Source organism: Peromyscus maniculatus, chromosome 9, assembly GCF_049852395.1.
Source record: "Peromyscus maniculatus bairdii isolate BWxNUB_F1_BW_parent chromosome 9, HU_Pman_BW_mat_3.1, whole genome shotgun sequence".
In the NCBI taxonomy this organism is placed as follows: domain Eukaryota; kingdom Metazoa; phylum Chordata; class Mammalia; order Rodentia; family Cricetidae; genus Peromyscus; species Peromyscus maniculatus.
This window is the reverse complement of record NC_134860.1, coordinates 7,795,480-7,822,493: the sequence shown is the minus strand read 5'-3', so window position 1 is coordinate 7,822,493 and position 27,014 is coordinate 7,795,480. Positions and strand designations below refer to the sequence as shown.

The following is a 27,014-nucleotide window of genomic DNA, read 5'->3' as shown; positions in this document are numbered from 1 at the left end:
TATCTAAAAGTCCTGGAGAGTTTGCTCTTAGTGATTTTACAGATTGTTCTTTAAAAAGACAAGGACCATATATTTTATACACAAATTCTTCACACTCCTCAAAATGGTTAGTACCTTCCCCTGACTGTACAGCTCAACAGTCAAAACTTATTATATTCCATTAGTTTTTAGTAGACATTGCTCAGTAATAGGTTACTTTTAACTCACATCATGTATATATTTGCACATGAAGGATAGAGTTATACTAAAAATGGAAACTGTAGTTGTTTATAGCATTCTTCCCATTTTTTGTCTTTTCCTCTACACAAGCCTCTACCTTCTTTATGATGTTATTCATAAGGCTGTTTTATTCTGCTTCTTCCAATTTTTGATGTTCAGGTCTACATGTTGGAGGCAGGATAGGTTCTGGTGTTGCTGTATTGCTCTTCATTTTGTTGTGTGTACTTCTGCCTTGATGTCTGCCCATCTCCTTGTGGTACGTTTTTGGTCTTATCAGCACACTTGGTTCAGACAGAGCTGACAGATTCAGGAAGTCTCTCTCTCTTGTCCAGATGGGAGCTCTCTTGTCCAAATGGGAATTTCGGGGCAGGATGGAAGCTCTTATCTAGACGGGAAGTCTGGGGCAGGATGGGAGCTCTTGTCCAGACAGGGGGAGGGACTTAGTACTTCCTCAACTGAATGTGCCAGGCTCTGCTTACTCCCCATGGGAGGAGCTCTGACACTTTTGGAGGAGGGTGGATCGAGGGTAAACCTGGGGGAGAAGCAGAAGGAGGGATGAGACAGGGATCTATGGTTGGCATGTAAAGGAATAAAAGAATGTCTTTAGAAAAAGGCATTAAAAAAAAGAAAAGCCAGACAAAAAAGATTCAGGAGCAGGAAGATGCTGGAGTGTTCAGTGTTACTTTCCTGCAGGGTCAGGGACAGAAAACTCCAAGTTCAAGTCAGAGATGAAACAGCAGCCAGATCTATCTGTGTCAGGAGACACTGGCAGGTACTGTGAGTGGAACTGGAGGCAAGTGGGTTCTTGGTGAGGAACAGCAGTCTGACTTCTGTGTGGATGAATTTCTCTAACAACAGGCCAAGGCAATGGGCTTCCCTCACATTTGCCAGCTGTGATGATTGTATTTGTATAACACTGCTTTCCATGTAAGTAGAAATGGGATCCAACTGTATAAATGATTGTGATACTGAGAAATGCCTGACTATGCCCTTGAGTATAAACCCATCACAAGAAAATATGTTCATCATGAATGTTAGCCCAAAAGAGAATTTGTTTTGTACATCAAACATGATTATCTATTTTCAACACATGTCACAGTCTTACTTATTCTTTTCTCCTTTCTCCTTAATAACAGAATCCTAGCTGTGAGTATGCCCATTTTGTATTTGTAGAGTGGGTTCATTTACCTTGTGCTACAGCAGTAGTAACAACAGCTGTAAAGGCATGCAGCAGAAGCAGCCTCAGCAGAGCCTGGAGCCTCTGGAGAGGAAGCAGAAGCATGAGAAGCAGAAACAGCAGAAGCAGGATCAACAGCAACAGATATGGAAGTGGAAACAGAGTCAGAAGCAACAGTTGAAGTGTTTCTGTGACCAGAGTTCTCTAGAGTGTCCTCTGGTTCCTGGAGTCAGTACTTATTCTCTTCTTGAGCCTTTAAGGACAATTTGAGATGTGTTATTTTTCATAAAAAGGGAATGTTACACTGTCATTCATTTTATCACTTGTCAATGCCATGGTCTCCATGTTCATCCACAAATATCTGTGTATTCCTTTCAATTTTATCATTAGAAACCACTAACATTTTTTAACCTCTGCTTCATTTCTACTTGAGTGAAAGACCCATGGTTTCATAAATCTCAAATCCATTAATCCTTTCCCATAGCCTTTCACAATTGCCCATTGGGATCCTGGGATAGCATGAGTGAAGGTGAACTCAAAATGCATGAACAAAGTGTGCCACCAGCTGCTGAGCTGCAAGTATGGATTCTGCAGATGTCTTCTGGTTTCTCAATCCTTTTCTATGACAGTGAAACCTGTGAGATGTAGAGTAATGGCCTGCTCCAGCAAGATAGTCTACTTTGAGTAGGAATATTGTGAACAAAGCCTCAAGAATTCATTCAAAGCTCTGAAATGGTGCTACCCATCCATTTATGTCACAAAACAGTTGATAAAATTTCCACAAGGCTGACTCACATAGGTTACTCAAAGGCCCATTCTACCTGCTAAATTGAAGAGGTGTGTTCTCAGGTCTTAGAGAGATCACTTGGTGTTTAAGATTCCTTGAATTCGGTTCCTGACCCCCAGCAGGGGCTCAAATCTGTCTAAAACTCCAGTCCTAGGGGATCCAGTTTTTCTTCTGTTCTCTGTGAATACTAGGCTTGCACAGGGTGCACAGGCATACATACAGGAAAATCATTCACACACAAGCATGCATAACAGTAAAATCAAGTGGGAGTTTTACAAACTGACTCAATGCTACTTGATAGATGAACCGTCTCCTCTGCTCTTACATAATGTCTCTAGATTTTTGTCAGTCTTCACAACTCAGTCAACGTCAGAATTCAGGATCCTATTTTGGCATCAAATACCAAATTTGCTCATTTTATATGCTACCTAAAGTTTAAAACAATTACAAAACTTGCCTAAATAATATAGTCTAAAATGGTTATAAAAACAAAAATATAAGACAGATTATTCCTAAAATAAACACATAGAAGTGTATATACTTGTTAAAAGTACTTAAAGTGGTCGTGGTGACTGATCTCAAAGGTCCTAGTTAGAGATGAACTTAAACCACCATGGACACGTGAATTTGATGGGAGATTTGTCAACCTTAGATACATTTTTATAGTTCTCCGAGTCATTATTTCTTCTTCATTATGCAATTTATCATAAGACAACAAAAATGAAACCCCTATATTTATAACACTTTTTGCATCTCCCTCTAGTATTTAGACAGGAGAGACCACAGTACAGACCTCTAGTTACTTCACCATTCCATACACCAGTTGGAAAACAGAAACATCGAAGTCAATCAAGAAATATTTTCCTCAACTCCTGTGTGGAGGTCCATGCCTTTAATATTAGCACTAGCAAGGCAGAGGCAGGTCGCAATTTGAGAGTTCAAGGACAACCTATACTACACAGCAAATTCCAGACTACTTAGGGCTATATAAGAAAAGGATATTTCAAAAACAAAGAAATCTATATCTAGACATAATTTCTTGAAAAGATAAAGTTGTGATTTCTGTAAGTAGAAAATAATTGACAGAGAAAATCCAGGACCAGCTGTTCCACCAATACAAGTGAACTTTCTCTTTACCCAGAGCTAGGAACCATCCTTACAATCATCCTGTGTCTCTGTCAACTTGGTCTGTCTTGCTGTATTCCTTAATGAAGACAAACATTTGATGCCTTGTTAGAGTTCAGTGGAGAAGAACTGACAGTATCTGTCTTGGTCCATCAGTTTACACTTTACACGCTGCCTATGCCAGGTAAACCTTGCTACTCTAAATCTTGTATTGGTCTGGGCTTAAATGTGTTGAACTGCAGAAATATGGTTACTTTTATATCAGTGTCATGATATGTTTACAAAGTGAGTAAACCACTGCCATTTTGGTTTACTAGATTTACATATATATTCACTATCTACATTTCAATTAGTGATATTTTGGTATGCTGATTTATCATTTGGATAACTTCTTAAAAGAAAATTTCAGTGGGGGAAAACCACCAAATATTAACAATACCTTGAGAAGAGTCACAATTTGTAGTCAACTGATTCCACAAAGTATGTTAACCATAACTGACTTACCTTGTTACATTCAAATCCTACTTCATTCAAAGTAATACAGACTCCACACAGGGTGCTCCAACTGTACCTACATACACACTAAGTGACTGCCCATTCATCCACCATCCAGTAAAGCCTTAGAGACATTCCTATCATTTTACATTGAAAAATGACTGTACAACTTAGGACTGTCATTCAACAAGACATGTTCATGTACTTTAGACCATTTCAGTACTAAGAGATGGCCTCTTCATAACATGCAGAGTTATATAAAAAATGGTAAAATATATTTTCCATTTATACAGGTGATCCCCTTTGGCATTCCAATTATATCAAACACTAATGAAACCTTTTCTGGTTGAGGAAGATTTAAGGCAAGTTCGTGCCCTATGAAGGCACTGAGATGATTTCCCCATTATTGCTACATGTCTTTATACTCAATGTCACAGTAGATCTGGTCAATTCAGCAACCATTTTTTTCTTGCAGGTTTATAAAGCTGGAAGTAGAAAAGCATGTCAAATGTGAGCCAGACTGCAAAGTGTGTGGTCATTCTTTTTTCTCTTTAATTTCTGATGGGCTACAATGATTCTACATTTTAAGAAAAACTCAAAATGCTCCTTAAACTACTTCCAGAGATTCAAGATTGCATGTTTTCCTTTCAATGGGGCAGATTCATTCTGGATGAGGGCTGAGAGACATCCAGTCTGAGGAAACAGGATCAGCTGAGGAACTGGCAAGGTGAGTGGCTGTGGCTTGTTCTGCTTCTTTGATCTTCCAGTGGTCACCCCCAATACCTGGCTCCAGATTTGTTTTTATTAATAAGACCTTTTAAGAGTCATATTACATATCACTGCTTGCTCTTAACTTGTTAGCACAACCATTCCTTGACTGGCCTTATTAGCCCAACCATTCCTTGACTGGCATTAAAGCCTACTTCTTTAAGATTCCAGCATATACTGCAGACCAGCTGAGACATCCATGGTTGTGGAGTGAGCATCTACTGCATTATTGGGCTTTCCAGTCACAGCCAGATATTGTTGGATTAGATAGAGCACGGCCTGTAAGCAATTCTAACAAATACCCTTTCCATAGAGAATCATTGTATTACCTCTGGAGCATGCTGACTAAGACACCAGGCTTGTAGAGAGGACATTCTAGAGTAGTTAGGGTCTCATAACAGTCTGAGCTCACTTACAGATTCCCAATAGTCACCTAAACCATAGTTTTCCCCAGGTGCTTGCTCACTTCAGAGAACTCAACCCTCCTCCTCGATGATCATGACCGAATTCCTTGACATGCTTTATTTTTCATATTATTGGGTATGTATATCAGGAGGGTAAGTGCCAATTTTAGGCAGTGTTAATAAAGTGAGTTTTCAACTCCCCATGGGTGAATTACTGAAAAAAAAATCTTATGAAGCAGAGAGAAATCTATAGCTTTGGAAGGAGGGGGTGCTGAATGACTTCCCCTGTGTCACAGGAGAGACTCCTGAAAAAGAAACCACAGCTTCTGGTCAGTTCATGGAGAATTAATTAGCAAAGAGGCAAAGGCTGTGCCCCATGACATCAGCAGACCATTTGCTGGGCATTCTCTTGTATCCTGGACAGCTCTTGGAATCCCCAGTGATGTCACTAGTGTTGTAGCAACACTGACTGCCTTGAAGTCATTTGTTCTGTGACCACAAGCTTGGCCTCCAGACATGTTATCCAGACACAGAGGTCTGTTTAGGAGAGAGAATGGACAGCATGGAGAGACCAGAGTGAGGCAGAAGGAATCTGGTCCTGGGTCTCCCTGGAAAACATGGAGAAAATGGTCCTGGGAAGAGGCAGTGAGTTTTGGGAAGGGGCTGGGGAGTTTTCTGGATGCGGTGGGCTTCAGCTTTCCAGGGCTAGGACTAAAGAACTGGGAACTTTTGGGATGTAGGCACAGAGAAATTAATGAGATTTCTGTACCATGACTAGATTTCACTGCCACTGGAGTCCTTTAGTTATGTGCCAGTGATAATAGGGAAAGGAGAGTACCCTGGAAAACCCTGAGGTTCTCATACATGATATCATAGCCACTAGCAGGGCAGGATCCCCCAAGTGCTGCTGTCTCCCATTGACCCTTGAGGTTTCTGAATAACGAGCTGTTGATGGCACACAGGTCTCCAGTTCAGCCTGACAGCAGTTAGATTCAGTGGACCTGGAGTGAGACTGTCAACTTCTTGCCAGCTGTGGGAGTTCTGGACTGTCAGTGAGGATGGCTTTGTGAATCTGGTGACTATGTTTTGTCCCTGCATGGCTTTTCCATTAACATGAGACTCTAAAGCATAGAGCGAGTGACTTGGGCATCCCAACACTACCCAAGTGATTATAACAGTAGCAATTACCACCATGCATCTGAAAGCACATGGCTGATGGCTCTGCAGCCAAGGAGCATCCTTTACAGCGTGAGTAAGCCTTAAGAGGCTGTGCACTGAGTCCCCTTGTGCAGGGAAACAGAGATAAATGACTGACTTCTAAGATATCCACTCCCTATAGAGAGATGGGAAACTGACATCCACATGGGGGAGACTCAAGTCTGGGCTTTCAGAACCTGCCTGGGCAAAGTCTCTTCTGTCTGTCGCTTTCTGTGTATCCTTCAGTGTGTAAGAATTAATTGAGATGTGGTAGTGTAGAGGGACGGTGCTGTGCTTTGACTTCTAGAATTGGGCATTACTGAGATAGCTCACCTTGTCTAGCATGACTTGTCAGTGTGATATAACATCTGAAAGGACAGTTTTCCTCACAACACTCATTTGTTCTGGGATCCACCAAGTAATCTTCTGAAGCCACAGTCCAGACTTCTGGTGAATTTTCAATCCAGAACAAACATGGTGCTAGTTCTTCATTTCAGGACTGTCAGTAAATTGAAAAGTGTGAAGTGGGGCTCTGGGAAAGGTCTATGGTAAAGGACCCCTAATAATCCGTCTTCTTGTGCCCTTTGCCTGCCTCTCTCATGATCCAATGGATGTTATAATTTAAGCTGGCTGTGTCACCTTTCCTAAGGGCATGCACTTTGTCACAGGTTTCTCCAGTCAAGGAATTTAGCTTTCATATAGCACTAGGTGAAGTTCCACAGTAGTGACACACTACATACTATCCCCATGACTATGACACATTTGATTTTCTGTAAATACCTTTGCATATCTGTGTGTAGCCTCTCACTAGCCATTCATCTTTCCTCAAACCCCAGTGCAGGAATGGAGCCTTACACTTGTGGGAGTGTTTGCTCTTATGTCTGAGGGCTCCCTGGGGTACTCTGGTTCTTAGAATCCCCAGGCAGACATGTCACTAGTTGATCACCTTTTGGTATTTTATGAGGGCTAGAATGTATTCTGCTAATGATTTGGGGTAATTCTCCTCATTGATTATGGGACTTATCTTTGTTCTGACAGGACACCCACAATCTTCCACCACATCTGCATACTATAATGGGCTTGGGGATTCTCCACAATGTGCTTGTTTACATCTGGGGACTGATGTTTCCTCCCCACCATCCTGACCTAATACCCTAGAAACCTTTATTTCTCATGCATTAATTAGAGATCTGAAGAAGTGATGAGCCATTTCACCAGATGTGTTTGGAATAGAGACTTCAAATTCTTATATTTGAAGTAGTAAAAATATTCTAATGAAGCAGAGAGAGAGAGAGAGAGAGAGAGATCGCTGACTTTGTAAAGACAATGTACTGAAGTTGTTTCCATGTTTCTGGAAAGGCTCCTGAGAAGGTCAATATGGCTTTTTGTGCATTGCAGAAGAACTAGTTAGTAGGAAGGTGAGGGCTGTGGAGGTGACCCTAGTAGTCCTTTCTCTGAAATTCTATCTTGTCCTGTAGAGCCCTTGATACTCTCTGTGATGTTACCAGTGATGTAACAACACCACACGCCTGTGGGGTATTCGTTCAGTGCCCATAGACACGTTTGCAAGATTGAACTGGCTGCTTGGGAGAGAGAATAGAGAACATGGAGTGACCAGAGGAAGGCAGAAGGAAGCTGGCATTTGGTCTTAGTGTTAAGCCTGGAGAAATAAATGGTTTTGGAGAAGGCACAGTAAGTTCTGAGCAGGGGATTGGGAGCTTCATGGAGGAGGCAAATTTAAGCTGGGACAGTATGGGGCTCAGCATCTGGGAGCTTCTGGTAAACATTGGGGCTATTCTGCTTTTCAGGGCTTCTTAAGAACAGACCTAGATTCAAGAGTCTCTGATGGTGAGTTTAGGAGAGCCATGAATTATTCAGCCTGCAGCTGCCTTTCTGGGAACACCTTCATTTCATTCAGAATGGCAGAGGGTCAGGAGGAACAGATGGACTAACGAGCTGTTCCTCTCTGGGTAGGGTGTTGCTGCTCTTCATCTTAGTGGATTCCTATAGTTTCCATGGGAATCTGACACCAATAAGAAGGGAGGGAAACTCACCTGGCCATCTACCACAACCTCAGACATTCAGATGCTTTGGTCCTGGGGAAGAGTGATCAGGACTTGGTGCTGCTAAGTTCTAGGCACAACCGGACTTACCTGCATCACATCAGATATGAGCTGACACTGTTCTTCAAATCTACATGGCTGGGCTAGCTTATGCCTTCCAGAGTCAGGGGACTGCATTAGGGATGGACACACATGCCTAGCCATGGTTTTTGATACTGTGGCAGGGACATTTGGAGTAGCTGTTGGCTGCCAGCAGGTTTGACCTTACCTGAAGTGTTATGGTGGAAAAGTTCCTTCACAGGTCCTGCCCCTTACTACAGAGGCTAGGTCCCAATACAAGCCTGAGTTAGTCATCTGCATGCCAGAGATTATATTCTAAAGAAACAGAGGAGTCCATTCTGCTTGATGGTTTGGGGAAGGCTCCATCCCATTTTCAGAATTATATATGTTACATGTTTCTGAAGCAGCACCAGGCATGTTGTCCAGTGCCAGTTTTCTTGGTGACACACACTGCAGTGCCAATGTTCATCATGGTGGTGTCAATGATGTCCATTGTTTAAAATATTAAGGCAAACCATGTAGTTAAAAGTGAAGTTTATTTTCTGGGGTAATTTACAAGTGAAGGGATAAGTTACAGGGTCTGGGAAAGGTGTAGCATAGTCTGGCTGTGTACTTGGGAGAACTCTGCTTGGTCTACCTCCAGCATTCAGGGTCCAGGAACCAAGAGAGCCAGCCCATCTGGATCTGGGGTCTTCATGTGTCCTCTCTCACTCTGCCTTTTAGCTGTGACAGTTTCCAAAGCCTCAGTGAGGGTGGTACTTCCAGATCAAAGCTGGAACAGCTACCAACTACAGGTGTCATCTCAGGAATAGAATTTGTATATTCGTGCTGTTATCTGAAATCCCACTTGTATGACCCCAGGGAAATTTCAAATCTAAATGAATCCTTTTTTCTTTGAAATCAATAGGAGTCATCTAGCTGCTGATGACAATGAAGACCACACAGTCGTCATCCCAGTCCTTCTGATTTAGGAAGCAGGATTTTTTTTTCCATATCATAGGATGTATGGAGTAAGCAACACATGGTCTGGAGGTGTTGAAGTCAATATTCACATGACCCGAGACACCATCCTCTGTATTACAGGTCCAATGTGCTGTTGTTTTAGGCCTTTCTCTTTTTCTTTAAAGAGCAACCATTTTTTTACCTGTGGACACTTTTTTTTTTACCACAGTTACTATCAAACAAAAAATAATTATTTGAATTCTTAATCTTCAATTATACAGAAAGACCAGATTCTTAAAGTACTGGGTTTCTAGCTGTTCTCCTCTTACTCAAGAAACCACAGACTGGTATTTCATCCTATTTTAGCCATGCATGGCCATAACACAGCCACTGAGAGTCATCATGACCATGAGATCTCCAGCTGATTCCCATGTACCTGATGATTATTACCACTCCTTCCTTTCAATCTCTGATGGAGCCATTTGCTCAAGAATGTTAGTAGATAGAATTAAGATTTTGATGGCTATTTTTAGTTGTCAACATGATGACATCTGGGAATAATATAACCCCAAAATAGAGGGAACACCTGTGGTCTATTTCTGCTTAAAGTAGGAAGAACTACTTTATTGTGGAACGTTGAGGAATGAAGTCACACCATTAATTCAGATCTTTAATCTAGATGTAATTTGAACCATTCTTTTTGCTGGAAGCCTATAGAAGGACACGGAAGAAGGAGGCTTCTACTCTTCCTCTGCTTGCTCTCACCTTGTTAGCACATCCATTTCTTCACTGACATTAGAGCCTATTACTTTTAGGTTACAGCATAATATCAGAGACAACTGAGACATCCAGTGTTTAGGACTGAGAAACTACTGGATTCTTGAACTTCCCATTCATTTCCAGCCATTGTCAGATTAGCTAAGGCACAGGCTGTAAGCCATTCAAACAAATCCCCTTTTAATATAAAGATTAATTTTTATAACTTCTGTTACTCTAGAGGCCTGATAATACACCAGGCACATAGAAAGGACATTCTAGAACAGTTTGGGTATCACAACACTCTCAGCTCACTTACAAATTCTCAGTAGTCACTTTCCCTTAACCTAAGCATTCCTCAGGTGCTTGCTCATTTCAGAGAACTCAACCCTCCTCCTCCACCTCATCCTAATCTAATTCCTTGGCATGCTTTATTTCTCATATTATTGAGTATGGATGTTAAGGAGAGGAAGTGCCATTCTTGGGCAGTGCTTATAAAGTGAGTGTTCAACTCTCCATGGGAAAAATAGTGAAAAGATTCTAAGGAAACAGAAAATTTCCCAGCTTTAGAAGGAGGAGGTACTGAATGGCTTCACGTGTGTCACAGCAGAGACTCCTGGAAAAGAAATCTCAGCTTCTGGTTAGTTCAGGGAGAATTTATGAGTCAGGAGGCAAAGGCAGTTCCGTGTGACATCAGGAGTCCCTTCTCTGGCAATTCTATTGTATCCTGGAGAGCAGAGGTCTTGGAATCCCCTGTGATGTCAATAGTTTTGTATCAACACCAAGTGCCTTTAGGATGTTTGTTTAATGCCTATACAGTTTGCCTATAAACATGTTGTGAAGACTTAGGCATCTACTTGGGAGAGAGAATGGATTTTGTGGTGATACCAGAGCAAGGCAGAAGGAAACTGACCCTAGGTCTCACTGGTAAGAATGGAGAAATCAATGGACCTGGGGAAGATACATTGAGTTCAAGGGAGCTTCACTTTGAGAAGCTCACATCTTGGACACTGTTTTCACTTTTGTGGAACTTTCGAAACCTTTATAAAGTTTATAAAGCCTTCCTGAAGTTGGCACTCCTCCCTGGAACTACTCAATGTATGCTCTGGTCCTCTGAGTAGCAATAGGCAGCCAGACATGAGAATCCCTGTGGTAAAGACAAGAAAAATGTCACTATAGATTTCTGGTGGCACCAGATATGCGGCACAGACTCCTGGGATCTGCTTAGATCATCTATAGCTCCAAGTCCACTGAGGGTGCTCATGCAGCTCTGGATAACTCTCTTGAACAACCTTCTTCTTCTTGCCTGAAGACAATGATAGGAAGTTTAATAAGCACCAGGAGGTCCCAGTGTATAAGTGCCAGGCTGTGGCTTCCATGACACTGAGGAGTCCAGAGCATAGCCTGATTCCATATGATCCTTGTGGCCTGTGTTCATGGGGTCCTTTTCTCCTGGGGCCATGCCCTACCACAGGCTGAATTCTTTTGAGATGCTGAAAAAGGAGCATAAGCAAGTGATGTTGGACTTGCCGAAAATGCCCATGGAGGTCAGTGACAGTGTGAACAAGGTCAAACAGCTGATTGAGGAGAATGTATCCTACAGGTATGTGCCTGATTTATCATGGGAGGGACTGATTCATCTTTCTCTTTCACCCAAAGTAAGGGCTCTGGTTCTTGCCTGTCTGCCTCTTAGCAAGCAGTCTGACATGTGTTCCTTGGCCTTGTGCCACTTGGTCTTAGTTTTGCTAAGTGTGAAAAGATGCTGTGTCCCTCCAAGAGCTGTCCTGTCATCCTTGGGATACCCTTGACAGAAAAAGGGTTTACACCATGAAGAGAATGTCAGGTATCCTAGTACCTCTGGAGATCTGCCAAGGGCTTCACAGAGCTGGTTTCCATGGTAGCTATAGACAGAACTGATTCCGGTTGGGGCTTTTTACCTCCTTTTGAGAGGGTTTTCCCTCTATCTGCTGCTACTTTTCCAATATCATGGACAGTTAAGAACAGGTGTGGACTGCAGGCTGTTCTCAGAGGCACTGGATCCCTTTTGGCATCTGGGTTTTCAGAAGTACTATGAATCTTTCTGGAATTTGGTTACTCTCTGGATTTGACCTGTATCTAAGTGATGCTGACTTGGCTATTTGTGGGCTGTCTGTGAATCTGGGACTTTTCAGCACTGGTGGTACTTGAACGTAGGAAGGGCAAATGGAGCCTGGCTGGGACTCACCATGTTTTGGTGGATTTTCATTTACCTCCATGGCCAGATCCTCCAAGATTGGACTCAGCTGAAGGAGAATGTACATGTGTTGAGACTCAAGAACAGACTGCTGTAGAAGGAGCAGATTGAACTGAAAGAGTCCTAGGAGGAGTTGAAGAGGCTACTGATGGAGGCCCATGAGATGATCTGTGACCCTTCTGCTGAGCAGCTGCAGGTAGGCTGAGACAGCGATGGCAGGTGCCCACCTGTGCAACCATAAACAAAGAGACACTCATTTACCATCTACACTCATTCAGACTCCCACCTACATAACCACCAAGTGTTGATTTCTGTGATCATTCCTGAGTCTTTCTGGAGAGTTAGCCTCTTGCAAGAATCTGGATAATTGGCAAGTAAACCCTCCTGCTCTGCTAGAAACTGCAGTACTTTGAGAGAGCAGGGTAAGTCACATATCACACACCTACATGTCATTGTGATCAGAGGCCTTGCTGACATTGTGTTGCTGACTATATCATGTGCATGGCTGTGTCTCAGAACAGATTCCCTCTCATAGTTGTGCAGAGTGCTGGGTTCCTGAAAAGCACTGCAGGTGATATCACTGGCCTCATTCTGACTGACATTGGCCTGAATTCAAATCATATGTACTGTCATCTGTTGAAAACTTCCTGGTGTTGGCCATGGGTCACTTTCTTTCTCTTGGGTTATCAAGGTCAACTGTGGAGGAGCCAGGATGAGTTTAGTTAAGAGACTGTGATGGGTGAACTTGGAACCTGTGGGGTCAGAGGGTTTTGTGATGGATAAATTTCGTTCAAGGAAAAGTAAGTGCAGGTAGCAGTGCATTGCTGGCTCTGAGAGCCTTGTAGACAGCATAGAGGACCCACGACCTTACCTTACATCAGAAAAGTTACAGCAGTCTTCTCACTGACCATTCTAGATTCAGCACATATTTGTGTGTGTGTGTGTGTGTGTGTGTGTTTTGCTTTTCTGTGCATGTCTGTGTGTATGTGTGTGTGAACTTCTCCTCTGTGTGTGTTTGTGTGAATAATGTCTATTGCTTGCACAGTAGTGTTCCTTTCTGTGTGTATGTGATCATGTTTGGATGAATGTATATGTATGTGTGTGTGTCCAGGTTTCCTGTATGTATAGGGATAAGTATTTGTGTGTGTTTATGAGTATAAGTGCTTATAGGTCCAAGAGTGCTTCCTATTTTCTTTTCTATTAAGTTTAGTGTAACTGGATTTATGTTCATGTCTTTGATCCACTTGGACTTGAGTTTTGTGCATGGTGACAGATAGGGTTCTATTTGTAATCTTTTACATATTAAGATCCAGTTATGCCAGCACCATTTGTTGAAGATACTTCCTTTTTTCCATTGTATAGTTTTGGCTCCATTGTCAAAAACCAGGTGTTCATATGTGCATGGATTAATGTTAGGGTCTGCAATTCGATACCATTGGTACCATATTTATACTGATACCCAGCTGTTTTTATTACTATAGCTCTATAGTAGAGTTTGAGGTCAGGGATGGTGATGCCTCCAAAGGTTGCTTTATCATATAGGATTCTTTTAGCTATCCTGGGTATTTTGTTTTTCCATATGAAGTGGAGTATTTTTCTTTCCAAGTCTGTGAAGAATTGTGTTGGGATTTGGATGGGGATTGCATTGAATCTGTAGATTTCTTTTGGTAAGATTGCCATTTTTACTATGTTAATCCTACCTATCCATAAGCATGGGAGAACCTTCCATTTTCTGATATCTTCTTCAATTTCTTTCTTTAGAGATTTAAAGTTCTTATCAAAAAGGTCTTTCACTTGTTTAGTTAGTGTTATCCCAAGGTATTTTATATTATTTGTGGCTATTGTAAAGGGTGATGTTTCTCTGACTTCTTTCTCAGCCCTTTTATCATTTGTGTATAGGAGGGCTACTGGAGTTGATCTTGTATCCTGCCACTTTACTGAAGGAGTTTATCAGCTGTAGGAGTTCCCTGGTAGAGTTTTTGGGGTCACTTATGTATACTATCATATCATCTGCAAATAGTGAAAGTTTGACTTCTTCCTTGCCAATTTGTATCCCTTTGATCTCCTTTTGTTGTCTTATTGCTCTAGCTAGAACTTCTAGTACTATATTGAATAAATATGGGGAGAGTGGATAGCCTTGTCTTGTTCCTGAATTTAGTGGTATCGCTTTGAGTTTCTCTCCATTTAATTTGATATTTGCTGTTGGCTTGCTATAAATTGCCTTTATTATGTTTAGAAATGTTCCTTGTATTCCTGATTTTTTTAAAGACCTTTATCATGAAGTTGTGTTGGATTTTGTCAAAGGCTTTTTTCAGCATCTAAGGAGATGATCATGTGTTTTTTTCTTTCAGTTTGTTTATATTATGTATTACATTGACTGATTTTTGTTTGTTGAATCATCCTTGCATCCCTGGGATGAATCCTACTTGGTCGTGATGGATAATTGTTTTGATATATTTTTGGATTCAGGTTACTAATATTTTGTTGAGTATTTTTGAATCAATGTTCATGAGGGAGATTGGTCTGTAGTTCTCTTCCTTTGTTGCATCTTTGTGTGGTTTGGGTATCAGGGTAATTGGAGCCTCCTAAAAAGAGTTTGGTAGTGTTCCTTCTGTTTATATTGTGTGGAACACTTTGAAGAGTATTGGTATTAGTTCTTCTTTGAAAGTCTGGTAGAATTTTGCACTGAAACCATCTGGTCCTGACCTTTTTTTGTTTGGGAGACTTTTGATGACTGTCTCTATTTCTTTAGGGGTTATTGGTGTAGTTAAATAGTTTATCTGCTCTTGATTTAATTTTGGTATGTGGTATTTATCCAGAAAATTCTCCATTTCTTCCTGGTTTTCCATTTTTGTGGAGTACATGTTTTTGAAGTATGATCTGATGATTCTCTGGATTTTCTCATTGTCTGTTGTTATGTCTCCCTTTTCATTTCTTATTTTGTTAATTTGGGTGCTCTCTCTTTGCCTTTTGGTTAATTTGGCTAGGGGTTTGTCTATCTTGTTGATTTTTTCAAAGAACCAACTCTGTTTCATGATTTTTTGTATTGTTCTCTTGTTTTCTATTTCATTGATTTCAGTTCTCAATTTGATTATTTCCTGGCATTTATTTCTCCTCGGTGAGTTTGTTTCCTTTTGTTCTAGAGCTTTCAGTTGTGCTGTTAATTCACTGGTATGGGATTGCTCCATCTTCTTTATGTGTGCATTTTGAGCTATGAATTTTGCTCTTAGCACTGCTTTCATAGTGTCTCATAAGTTTGGGTATGTTGTACTTTCATTTTCATTGAATTCTAGGAAATCTTTAATTTCTTTCTTTATTTTTTCCTTGACCCATTGATGTTTCAGGTGGGCATTATTCAGTTTCCATGAGTTTGTGGGTTTTCTATAATTTTTGTTGTTGTTGAGGTCTAACTTTAAGGCATGGTAGTCTGATAAGATACATGAGGTTATTCCAATTTTTTTGTATCTGTTGAGATTTGTTTTGTGTCCAAGCATGTGGTCAATTTTGAGAAGGTTCCATGGGGTGCTGAGAAGAAGGCATATTCTTTTATGTTAGGATGGAATGTTTTGTAGATATCTATTAAATCCATTTGAGTCATAACATCTGTTAGTCCTTTATTTCTTTGTTAAGTTTCAGTCTGGTAGATCTATCTTTTAATGAGAGTGGTGTGTTAAAATCTCCCACTATTAATGTGTGGGGTTTGATGTGCATTTTAAACTTTAGTAGTGTTTCTTTTATGAATGTGGGTGCTTTTGTATTTGGAGCATAAATGTTTAGATTTGAGACTTCATCTTGGTGGATTTTGCCCGTGATAAATATGTAATGTCCATCCTGATATCTTTGGATTGATTTTAGTTTGAAGTCTATTTAATTAGATATTAGGATAGCTACACCAGCTTGTTTCTTAGGTCCCTTTGCTTGGAAAGCCTTTCCCAGCCCTTTACTCAGAGGTAGTATCTGTCTTTGAAGTTAAGGTATTTTTCTTGTATGCAACAGATAGATGGGTCCTGTTTTCTTATCCATTCTGTTAGCCTGTGTCTTTTTATAGGTGAGTTGAGACCATTGATATTGATGGATATTAATGACCAGTGATTGTTAATTCCTGTTAATTTTTGTGGTTGTGTTGTGTTGTCCTTCTTTGTTGTATGTTGTTGTGGGATTATCTATTGCTTGATTTTTCATGGCTGTGTTTAGCTTCTTTGGGTTGGATTTTCCCTTCTAGTGTTTCTGTAGGGCTGGGTTTGTGGACAGGTATTGATTAAATCTGGTTTTATCCTGGAATATTTTGTTTATTCTGCCTATGGTGATTGAGAGTTTTGCTGGGTATAATGGTCTGGGTTGGCATCCGTGTTCTCTTAGTGTCTGCATAAGATTTGTCCATGATCTTCTAGCTTTCATTGTCTCTATTCTGAAGTCTGGTGTTGGTCTGATGGGTTTATCTTTATGTGTTACTTGGTCTTTTTCCTTTGCGGCTCTTAATATTTTTTCTTTGTTCTGTGTGTTTAGTGTTTTGATTATTATGTGGAGAGGGGAGTTTTTTTGTTTTTTTTTTTATCCAGCCTATTCGGTGTTCTGTAAGGTTCTTATATCTTTATAGGTATTTCTTTCTTTAGGTTAGGAAAGTTTTCTTCTATGATTTTGTTGAATATATTTTCTTTGCCTTTGAGTTGGTCTCCTTCTCCTTCTACTATCCCTATTATTTTTAGGTTTGGTCTTTTCATGGTGTCCCAAAATTCCTGGACGTTTTGTTTTACGACTTTTTTGTCTTTAGTGTTTTCTTTGACTGATGAGTCTATTTTCTCTATTGTGTCTTCAGTGTCAGAGATTCTCTGTTCCATCTCTTGCAATCGGTTGGTTATGCTTGTTTCTGTAGTTCCTGTTCATTTAGTCAGGATTTCTATTTCCAGCATTCCCTCAGCATGTGTTTTCTTTATTGTCTCAAATTCTTTTTTCAGATCTTGGAATGTTTTTTTCATTTGTTTAATTGCTTTTTCTTGGCTTTCTTTGATTTCTTCCCATTTTTTGTTTGTTTTTTCTTCCATTTCTTTAAGGGAGTTTTTTTTATTTCCTCTTTAATGGAGTTTTTCATTTCCTTTGTAAGGGAAGTTTTTATATCCTCTTTAATGAAGTTTTTCATTTCCTCTTTAAGGGAGGTTTTTATTTCCTCTTTAATGGAGCTTTTCATTTCCTCTTTAAGGGAAATTTTTATTTCCTCCTTAAGGGAATTTTTTATTTCTTCTTTAAGGGCTTCTATCATCTTCTTATAGTCATTTTTAGGATTGATTTCTTCTGTTTCTTCTCTCTTGGTATGTTCAGGTCTTGCAGGTGTAGAATCACTAGGTTCTGATGTTGCCATATAGGTCTTTATGTTGTTGCCCGTATTTTTGCTCTGGCGTCTACTCATCTCTTCCTCTGCTCGGTGCAGGTGGTGTCTGTGTCTGAGAGTGCTTCTCTTGTTCTAATTTTTAGTCTTGGTTTAATAGGAGTTCTTGGTTAAATTGGTGCTATTGGGCTGTTTCTTCAGGAGCAGCTGACCTCAGTTGGTGAAGTATATATTTGTGATTCTGGTGATCTGGTTTGGTGGCTGGGTAGCACCTTCTTCTGTGTTCCCAGGTCACGTTTTGTTCATCCATCAACTCCTCAGCTGATCTTGTTTCTTCAGACTTCAAACTTTAGGGATCTGAATCCTCTCCCAGATGGATTTCAGCTGAGCGGGGTAGTCTCACCAACACCTCCAAGTTGTTGGGTTTCGCAGGATCAGCAGTTGGGCCCTGGGTTGTCCTCAGATGGAGTGTACAGATTCATTCTGGTTCCATCTCACGGAAATAGCTTCTTCTCTGGGTGTTGGAGTTAGAGGCATCCCTGTTCCAAGCTCTTGATTAAAAGCTTGTTTTCACTAGCTCTTCAGCCCGTAATAGCTCTGTTTCTGGTCTTTATTGCAACTGGGTTTAGGCCATCGCCTGCTGGGCCTGCCTACCTCCGCACCAGGCCTACCTGCCTCTGCCAGGCCAGTCTACCTCTGCCAGCTGCTGCTGCAGGTCTACCTGTCTTTGCTTGTCGCCCTGCTGTGCCTGTCTACCTCTGCAGGTTGCTGCCTGGCCCTGTCAGGGGAGAATCTCTCTCTCTCTCCTCTCACTTCAGTTCAGGCCTGGCAGCTGTAGAATCCTGAAGGCTCACACATTTGATCTTGCCTGGTGGAAACTCAGAAGTCTCTATCTCAGGTCTCCATCTCAGGCCCTTGTTGCAGATCATGGAGGCAGGGGTGACTGGGAGGTTGGTGACTGAGAGGGGCTAGGATTCTGTTTTTATTTCTACATATTTGTATGTTCACTTGCGGCGCGCTCCTCGGCCAGCAAGGAAGAACGACCACCACGCGAGGATTCTTCTCAGATCACACTTTATTGGAGCGCCTCTTGGTTAAGGGAGAGCGGGAGGTGAGGGGCGGCTCCGAGAACTAAATTGCAGCTGCTTATATAGGGAATCAGGCAAACGTGCCGTACTGTGATTGGGTCCCGCCAGAATGCTAGCACGGGGAGCCACGGGATAGGCTGAGGACATAAGGCCAATTACCATACTCGTGCATCATAGCCAAATATGGAGTTGTTTACAGCTAGGCTACCAGGAAGCCAGCGCCATCTTTGAATGGCGGCTCCCTACATCTCCCCCCTCTTTATTAATTAAGCAGCAGGAGAGAGTATAGGTCTGATTTCTGCAGCAGAAGTATTTCATCCGATCAGGTCCCCACCTCATGATGTGTTGACCGATCGAGGATGAGTTAACTGTGCATAATTGCCTGCATACCTTCCCGAGTGCAATGGACCAACCAGTCCCTGGGGTGCAAAGGCTATGCATGTAACAATTGTCTACACACCTTCCCGTGTGCAATGGACTAACCAGTCCTAAGGGTGCAAAGGCTATGTGACTCCATATGCAGTCAGACTTGCTCTCCTTGAAGGAAGGAAAATGTCCTACACTTCAAGTGCAGTGCACGAGCCTGACATCCTGTGCTCAATGCAAGTATGTGAAAGCTGTCCACATACCTTCCCGAGTGCAATGGACTAACCAGTCCTGGGGGTGCAAAGGCTGTGTGGATATTAGGTAAAGCCAGATCTGGGGGGAGGAGCCACACTCCAAAGTGGCTAATGCTTGAGTGATAATGACCTTGTCCTTTTTTGTACGTGCTCGCAAACAGCAGACCAACCACAGACAAAACACGCATCCTCCAAGGCAGCATGCCAAAAATATACCCTACCCCCACCCATTCTAAACAGGGAAAAGGTAGAAGCAATCCAGGAGGACAGTCTCTCTGCCATGCTGATATCCACTCGTGTGGAGTTGATGGTCACCATCGCCACTCTGTTTCTCCAAGGTCTCTTCAAATTCTCCGGACCAATTTCCTATAAGATAACTGAACAACTGTGTAGCAGGAATCTTAAAAGTTCTTATTAATAAAATCAAACCTGAGGCGAGTTATTGGGGTCCATGCTGGTAGATCAGAGAGACAGAACAAGCCACAGCTATCTCACCTCACCAGTTCCTCAGCTGGTCCTGTTTCCTCAGACTGGAAGCCTCTGAGTCCTCATCCGGAATGGGTCTCAGCTGAATTACTGCTCAAAAGCCTGAATGCTTAACCAGCCAAAATGCTGAACCAGCCAAATGCCTCTAGTTTCTGGTCCTCACACCTTATATATCTTTGTTTTCTACCACCACTCCCTGGGATTAAAGGCTGGCTTTCTGGGATTAAAGGTGTGTGTCACCATGCTTGGCTATTTCCAATGTGGCCTTGAACTCACAGAGATCCAGAGGGATTTCTATCTCTGGAATGTTAGGATTAAAGGTGTGAGTGCCACCATTTTCTAGCCTTTGTATCTAGTGGCTGTCTGTTCTCTGACCCCAGATAAATTTATTAGGGTACACAACATTTTGGGGAACACAATACCACCACACAACTGTTTAGACAAGTTTGCTGCTCGAGAACCATTCTGGAATTGCACACTAGTGACATACAAACCAGGCATTCTCCACTCATAGCCCAACTGGGCCAGATGCCAAAGGATGTCAACTTGTTCTTATACCAAGTCAATGCACTGGTTAAGCACCATAAGGCCACCTTTCAACTGTGCATTTAGGGAAGTAGAGGTATGAAGGATGGTTTGGAGCCATTAACTCCTTCCACCTGAAGACGCTGAAATGGCCAAGCCTGCATCTCTGGAGACAGGGACCAGCTGCAGCAGTTTGAACCTCCACTGCAAAGGTGATGCCTAGCACCTGGCCCCCAGCCAGCACAAGGATTCCCCATAACCTCTCTGAGAATGATTAGAATAACAAGTAATGTGTGAACACCATAATTCCCTCCTTGGAGCATAATTAAAGGAGCTACTTCAGAGCAGCTAGCATCCATTCGTGCAGCTCATGTGGTTGCAAGGACTGCTGCCGCTAGGCCAGTATTACCTTAGTGGTCCCCCAATTTCCCGAGAGGCTTTTAGCCAAGCTTCTAATCCCTTTCCTTTCCACGGGGTAATGGCTCTTCTACATTCTTTAGTGCTTTGCTCATATACTAATTGTTAAACCAGAGGCATAGCTGTTTCTACATCTCCAAATATCTTTCCTGCAGCCTCTACCAGATATAAGGCACAGGTTCATGATATCTGTTGTTTGTTTGTGGATCTTCAAAGACTGGAAACGCGGACGCTAGCCGCGCCCAGGTGTTTCTCCTGATAAAATGACAACCTCCACCTGTAAAATAAATCTAAACTTCAATAGGATATGCTGTCTGCCCTTACTTAACTTTGGTGCCTTCCTGCTTCAACAGTCCAATTAACTGACTGTGAGCTAATTGCACCCATTTCAATTCACTCTTACCAAATGCCGTCCGGCCTTCCCAGAGTGTCCGTCAGCTGGTCCTCCTTTCTCAGATCTCGGTAGGACCTCCATTTATCTCGGTGGGACCTCCATTTGTGGCGGTATCGCCCGCATTACCGATACCCGTTTACCATGTCTGAGCGAAGGGCTGCGGATTAATCCCCTTATAGTAATCAGCATACCTAGAGAACTTACCGACGTCGTAGCCGTTCCTGGTGAACTTACTACCGACGTCACCGTTACCGACGTCACCGCTCCGTGTGTTGAGTTCTGAATCCTCTTCGACCCCTCACCTGGTGTCCGAAGTTACCTTCCCGGGTTTCGGCACCAGTTGTTTCCCCGACGGGGAGCCAGTTGCGGCGCGCTCCTCGGCCAGCAAGGAAGAATGACCACCACGAGAGGATTCTTCTCAGATCACACTTTATTGGAGCGCCTCTTGGTTAAGGGAGAGCTGGAGGTGAGGTGCGGCTTCGAGAACTAAATTGCAGCTGCTTATATAGGGAATCAGGCAAACGTGCCGTACTGTGATTGGGTCCCGCCAGAATGCTAGCATGGGGAGCCACGGGATAGGCTGAGGACATAAGGTCACTTACCATACTCGTGCATCATAGCCAAATATGGAGTTGTTTACAGCTAGGCTACCAGGAAGCCAGCACCATCTTTGAATGGCGGCTCCCTACATTCAGTTACTCATCTTTAATGATGATGTAACCAACTTTGTTGAAAAAGTACAGCCCCCACACTTGGCATCCATCAAATATTGTATGCTGCTGCCCAAATTTCCACATGTCCGCCTAGCTCACAAGAACAAAGAGACAAAAACCACTGTACCTCAATGGTTTTCAGGTATTTTTAGAGGCAAAAAATATTTATCTGCCCAGAAATCCTGGAAGCAAACCAAAGTAATGTGGTACATGAAGTTTAGGAGGAGGTCACTGTGGCAAATCAAGGTGTCTGAGAGGCAGGATAGGCTGGCTGAGGGTTTATGTCCTTGTCTGTTCTGGGTGAATGGTGACTGCACACTCAATGGTCAGGTGGCTTGCTGTGTCTTCTCTGTATCCTGTTTTGTCCTCATCCACATTTCCTGCTACCACTTGCTTTTCCCCTTTCCCTAACCATGGCTCAGTTAACCTTGCCCTTGGAGCTTGGGCTGGATGTTAGTTCTTGAGAGATTCTGACTTGCAGTGTGCTTCCAGCTGCATCTCAGTCCAGCAGAAGTCCCCTAGCCATGCTGTGGTGTGAGAATGGGGCTGTCTCAGTGCACCCCACTTAGGCTCCTGAGGGTACAGGACTTCCCATGTGCTGTGTCTATACCATTCAGTAACTGCTTTTCTTCAAAGTTGATTCCTCTGAGTTAAAATCAGCCTCATGGAGGGTTTGGAGAAATGAGGACCCTCAGACATTGCTGGTAGTGTAAAATGGTACAGCACAGTGAGAAGCTACACACAAGTCTTCAGTGTTGAATTGCAATCCCCAGGTGACCCAGTGATTCTAGAACATGAAGTAGATGTCCGCAGGTCCCAACATAGCTAGGGTACTTCAAGGTTTTGTCAGCACTCCAGGGAGCAGCCTCCTGATGCCCATCATTCACTGAGTGGAATAGTACACTGTGGTTGAGCTCTTCCATGGAATATTGTTCAGCATAAAGTAATACAAAAAATAATTTGTTACTGACTTAGTCAGCCATTTGTTACTCAAATAATTCCCTAGCACAAACATCTCACAGGAAGGAACTGATTCTTTTGGATCCTGGTTATGGAGATTTTCTAGTTTCGTGAGCTCTTTGCTTTGGGTCCAGATTGAGGCAACCTGTGGTAAACGGAGCCCTTTTGAAGGAAGTTGCTTACTTTGGGGGCAACTGGGAAACAGTGAACAAGACCAGTGTGGTAGTCCACGACCATCCAGTAGTCCTTTGCTGGGGAACATTCCTATACTGCACAGCCTGGGGAACTTCTTCAGCAGAGTTAGTTAAGGAGCAAGGACCCCTGAGGGCCACCTGTCTCTGCATTAGGTTGCAGGATAGACACTTCAATGACTGAACTGCCTATCTCTCCTGCCCTCTCTGTTCTTCTCTCTTCCAACAGGTTTACCTTCTTTTCATTAGTATCCCTGGTGGTTGCTCCTTATGTTAGTATTAACTGTGAAGCTAAACCTGTTACTGCATTACAGTGTGTTTGTATGTGTGCACACATGTACTTGTGTGTGTTCATGAATTTCTGTGTGTACATGTGAGTGAGCAAGCCTCCACTGAGCACACAATCTTCCAATGAACAGGAGCAAAGGAGCCTGGGTGAAAGACTGAAGGACCTGCTGAAGCAGAAGGAGCTGGTCACCCATCAAGGGGACTTGGCAGAAAAGCTGCAACATCACTTCAATGTTTCTGAGATAAGACGGAGCCCAGGCTGGGAGGAGTGGTTAGAACCATGTATGTCACCTGTCCCTGGATCTCTGTCCTTTTGGGATTCCCACCATGTGAATAGCTCCCAGCCACAACCAGGGAAAGACCACTTCAGGATATTATTCTTGCCCGGTCAACAAGAACTTCTCCAGGAAACACTATGTTTGATCCTTAGTGTTTCTGGGGAGTATCTACCCCTTATTCCCATCTGAGCTCTCTGCTATCTTCTCAGTGTCCCTTGTGTCTCACCATGAATATCCTATGGCAGTCCTCAGCCTAGTAGTAGGAAGGTTAGTTGTGCAGTACAGTGTGTATTCCTGCCACTTTATTTTCCTTCCAGAACATCACCTTTAGAGAGAAGCTCAAACTTTTGCACAGATATGCATGCAGCACACTCCTAAAGATTACAGGTTCTCTGCAATGTGAATCTGTTTCCTTTGAAAAGATTTTTCTGTTATAAGAAGTTTAGAAATTGAATTGTGGCAGGTTTCTATACTGAAGGAATAATCAGATCCTTCACTGCTTTTAATTTTTAGGATCCCCTAGATGGTCTACATTCAGTTTCCCAGGTTGCTCACAATCACCTGGTATATAGTCAAGGCCATGCCTATCTGTCCTGAACTGTTTCTCAGACATTGCTACACTGTTATAATTTTCCCTAAAAAATGTATCTAGACAACTGGAGAAATGTGCTGTATTTTCTTGACCAGCACAGTGTATTTCTTAGCTCAAAAGCTGAGAAAAAATAAAGGTCCAGGTGCACTGTGGTCCTTCTCTCTTGGGGAATGCAGGGAATGATCTCACCTGAAAGGTCATGCTGTATTGTCCAGCAAACTAGAGCTGGTTCAGGCTCAAATAACTGACATAGGTTCCCACCAGGCCTGTTCCCTAACAGCCTTCCTCCTCTAAGTCAGAAAACTCCCATCTGAGTTTGAACAGGTCACAGCCCAGGATTAGAGCCTCCTGCAGACAGAGCTGCTGCAGCAGGAGCACTAAGTCTCACAGGCAAGTGAGCCACCATTGCATCCCAAACCCAGCAAACATGGCATTGGTGTGAGACTGGGGGTTCTTGACCTTGGCTTCCAGTGTGAATAAGCCTTGATGTTTTTTCTGCCCTGTGACTCAGACACGCTTTTTCTGGTTCTGTTTGCCTTTCCTTCTGATATAGCAGATCTTGGGAGAACTGAGGAGGCCAAAGAAGCCACAGATATCTTGAACCCATGACATTCTATACTCTCCGATCAAGGCCTCCTCTTCAGAAGACACTCCTTTAGAGCTGTGAACTCACCAGTGAGGAAAATACCAGCTGTCTTCCAGGTGATCCACCCACAATCAGATCTTTGGGTCTGTTATCTTAGTACTCCTAAAGGAAAGAAAGCATCAAAAATGAGCTTGAGATACAGAAAACCTGAGCCAATAATTACTGAGAGCCCTGATATTCAACAGCAAGTGGCCCCTGTGAAGGGTAGTACAACATGGAGGAAGAGATGGAGTGAACAAGACATTTCCAGACAGTTTAAAATCTATGGCTTTGGCAAGCTGACTGAGTCCTCAGCCCTCTCTTTGTGGTGTGAAATGTGTCCAGAAAGATTGTTGATATCAAGTTTTTCCAGACGGAACTCATCCAAAAGCATCATATTTCATTCTCCAGTTGAGTGTTAGAGCTGACACCATGTTATGCACAAGTGTTGGTGAAGATAATGCACCAAAGAGATCTCCACAGTCCATCATTCCCTGTGGTAGACATTTTTTCCTCCATATGTAAAATGAGTGGTTATTCTTCAGGTTCACAGCCTGCCCTGAAGTGACTGGTCCTGTGAAAGGTTTTACAGAAGACATCTAAGTCATCTTTTATGTTCATGGGTTCTCAGATGCTGCCCATGGATTTATTGGGTCTCCAGCAAGCACAGAAGTATCTGAAAGAATCAAATAGAGACCAAGACATTACAGGATCAGCAGGGGATGAAAATTTTTCAAATGCTTCCCAAGGAGCACAAATTTTGCTCTAGAAAATGTCTCATCCTTAGTCTCAGTGAAGCTTGACCTACAAATCCTGACGGAGGCATGGCTATACTAGCTTTGAAAAGGCTTTTTACAATCACTGACTGCCTCCTTACCATGTTTTCAAGGCCAGCCACAGGCTGTGGGTCTGTTTTGCTAAATGTGCAGCAAGAGAATGTTTCTGACCTTATTTATTTTGTTTTCTATGTTATATATTGAGGTTATATTATTCATTTGTTCTTCCTTTTGTTTGTTTGTTATTTGGGTATTTTGTTAAGGTCTTTCACTGTTTATTGACTGCTCCCTTTAAGCCCCTGTTTAGTAATATTGCTATATTTTTATTAATAATAAAGTGATTTTGAACTCTTCTGTCTTAGAACCATTTTCTTTGTTCATGTGTTGTCTCACTCTAGTAGCCCCAGAACCTCCTGTAACATCAGAACTCTTGTGTGCTCAGCTTGAGCTACAGAGTGGGTTCTCAGGCAGCCAGGGCTACACAGGGCTGTGGATGTGGATGGTGTTGTAAACTCCGTGGATTCCCATTGCACAATGGAAAAACTACCCATACTGTATCCTTGTGGTCATATATTTATCTACCCTAGCTATAGCATTCTGTATACCCATTTCAGGATGTGATCATGTGCACCACATTCATGAGAAATGCAACTGTATTGCTGTAAAGCCTCTCAGGAAATGAAAACATTTACTAAAGGAATATGAAAGAAATCCATGGCCTGCTTGCCACCTGGAGCCATGATTATGTCCCTGCCTGGTCTGCTGCTAAGGGCCATGTCTTGTCCATGACCATGACACAGCTGTGGGAGTCTGGGTTGATACCCATGCATCCTCTAAGAGTGAGGGCTTGCCAGCCACCTGCAGTCTGGGCTACTACATGTGACCATATTGTTGTCAAAGGGATATGCCCCCCAAGGGGACATATGTGTTTTAGAAGCCTGTGTTGCCCGCTAGGACCATAATGACATCAGGGCCAGGGCTGTAACTGAGGGGCATGTCTGGATCCATGACCCTGTTGCAGCCAGGTTCGGCGATAGTGAGAACTGGACCTGCCCCTCACCAACTGCAGTACTGAGGAGAGTGGGTTCTGCACCTGGACTGAGCAGCACAGTAGAGCTGATCCTGTTGGTTGTGGTGTCAGTGAGCTGGCTCTGAGTTTATGAGAGCAGAAGAGCATAGTCTACCTACTTCTTCCTTGTGTTGGCAAGGGTAAGGGAAAGATGCCTGCCTTATCTGAGCAAATGCCACCTATAGCTGGTGGGAGAGTGGGACTCTGGGGCATGAGAACAGAAGAGGTGGGTCAGCCTCTCACCAATTGCAACAATTGGGTTTGTGGGCCTGGTATATTACCTCCGCAAAACACTAGAGCTGTGCCTTTACTCTGAGTGTGGGTAAGTCAGATTTGAGTGCATGAGAACAGGACAATTGTCCTGTCTCCATTCTGCCCATTGCATGGGGTGAGCTAGGTGGGGCAGTGTTGGAGAGCTTGCTGGGGTGGAGAAGATGAAGGAA

At 42.7% G+C, this 27,014-nt stretch overlaps 1 protein-coding gene and 1 long non-coding RNA gene across 3 annotated transcripts in view; one reads left to right on the top strand and one right to left on the bottom strand.

Annotated features, from left to right (window-relative positions):
- The window catches only part of LOC143267245 (disks large homolog 5-like), a 164,193-nt gene that overhangs the window by 123,927 nt on the left and 13,252 nt on the right, over positions 1–27,014 (bottom strand). The window lies entirely within an intron of this gene.
- Positions 420–25,856, top strand: LOC143267251 (uncharacterized). Of its 2 annotated transcripts, XR_013042198.1 has the most exons (10): positions 420–1,624; positions 3,325–3,492; positions 4,097–4,165; positions 4,279–4,330; positions 4,426–4,530; positions 5,016–5,111; positions 11,468–11,596; positions 12,255–12,422; positions 23,363–23,513; positions 24,655–25,856. It is a non-coding gene; the product is annotated as an uncharacterized LOC143267251 (long non-coding RNA). The 2 variants fall into 2 exon arrangements; XR_013042199.1 differs by lacking the exons at positions 420–1,624; positions 5,016–5,111 and having other exon boundaries at positions 1,981–3,492; positions 4,279–4,530; positions 24,655–25,855.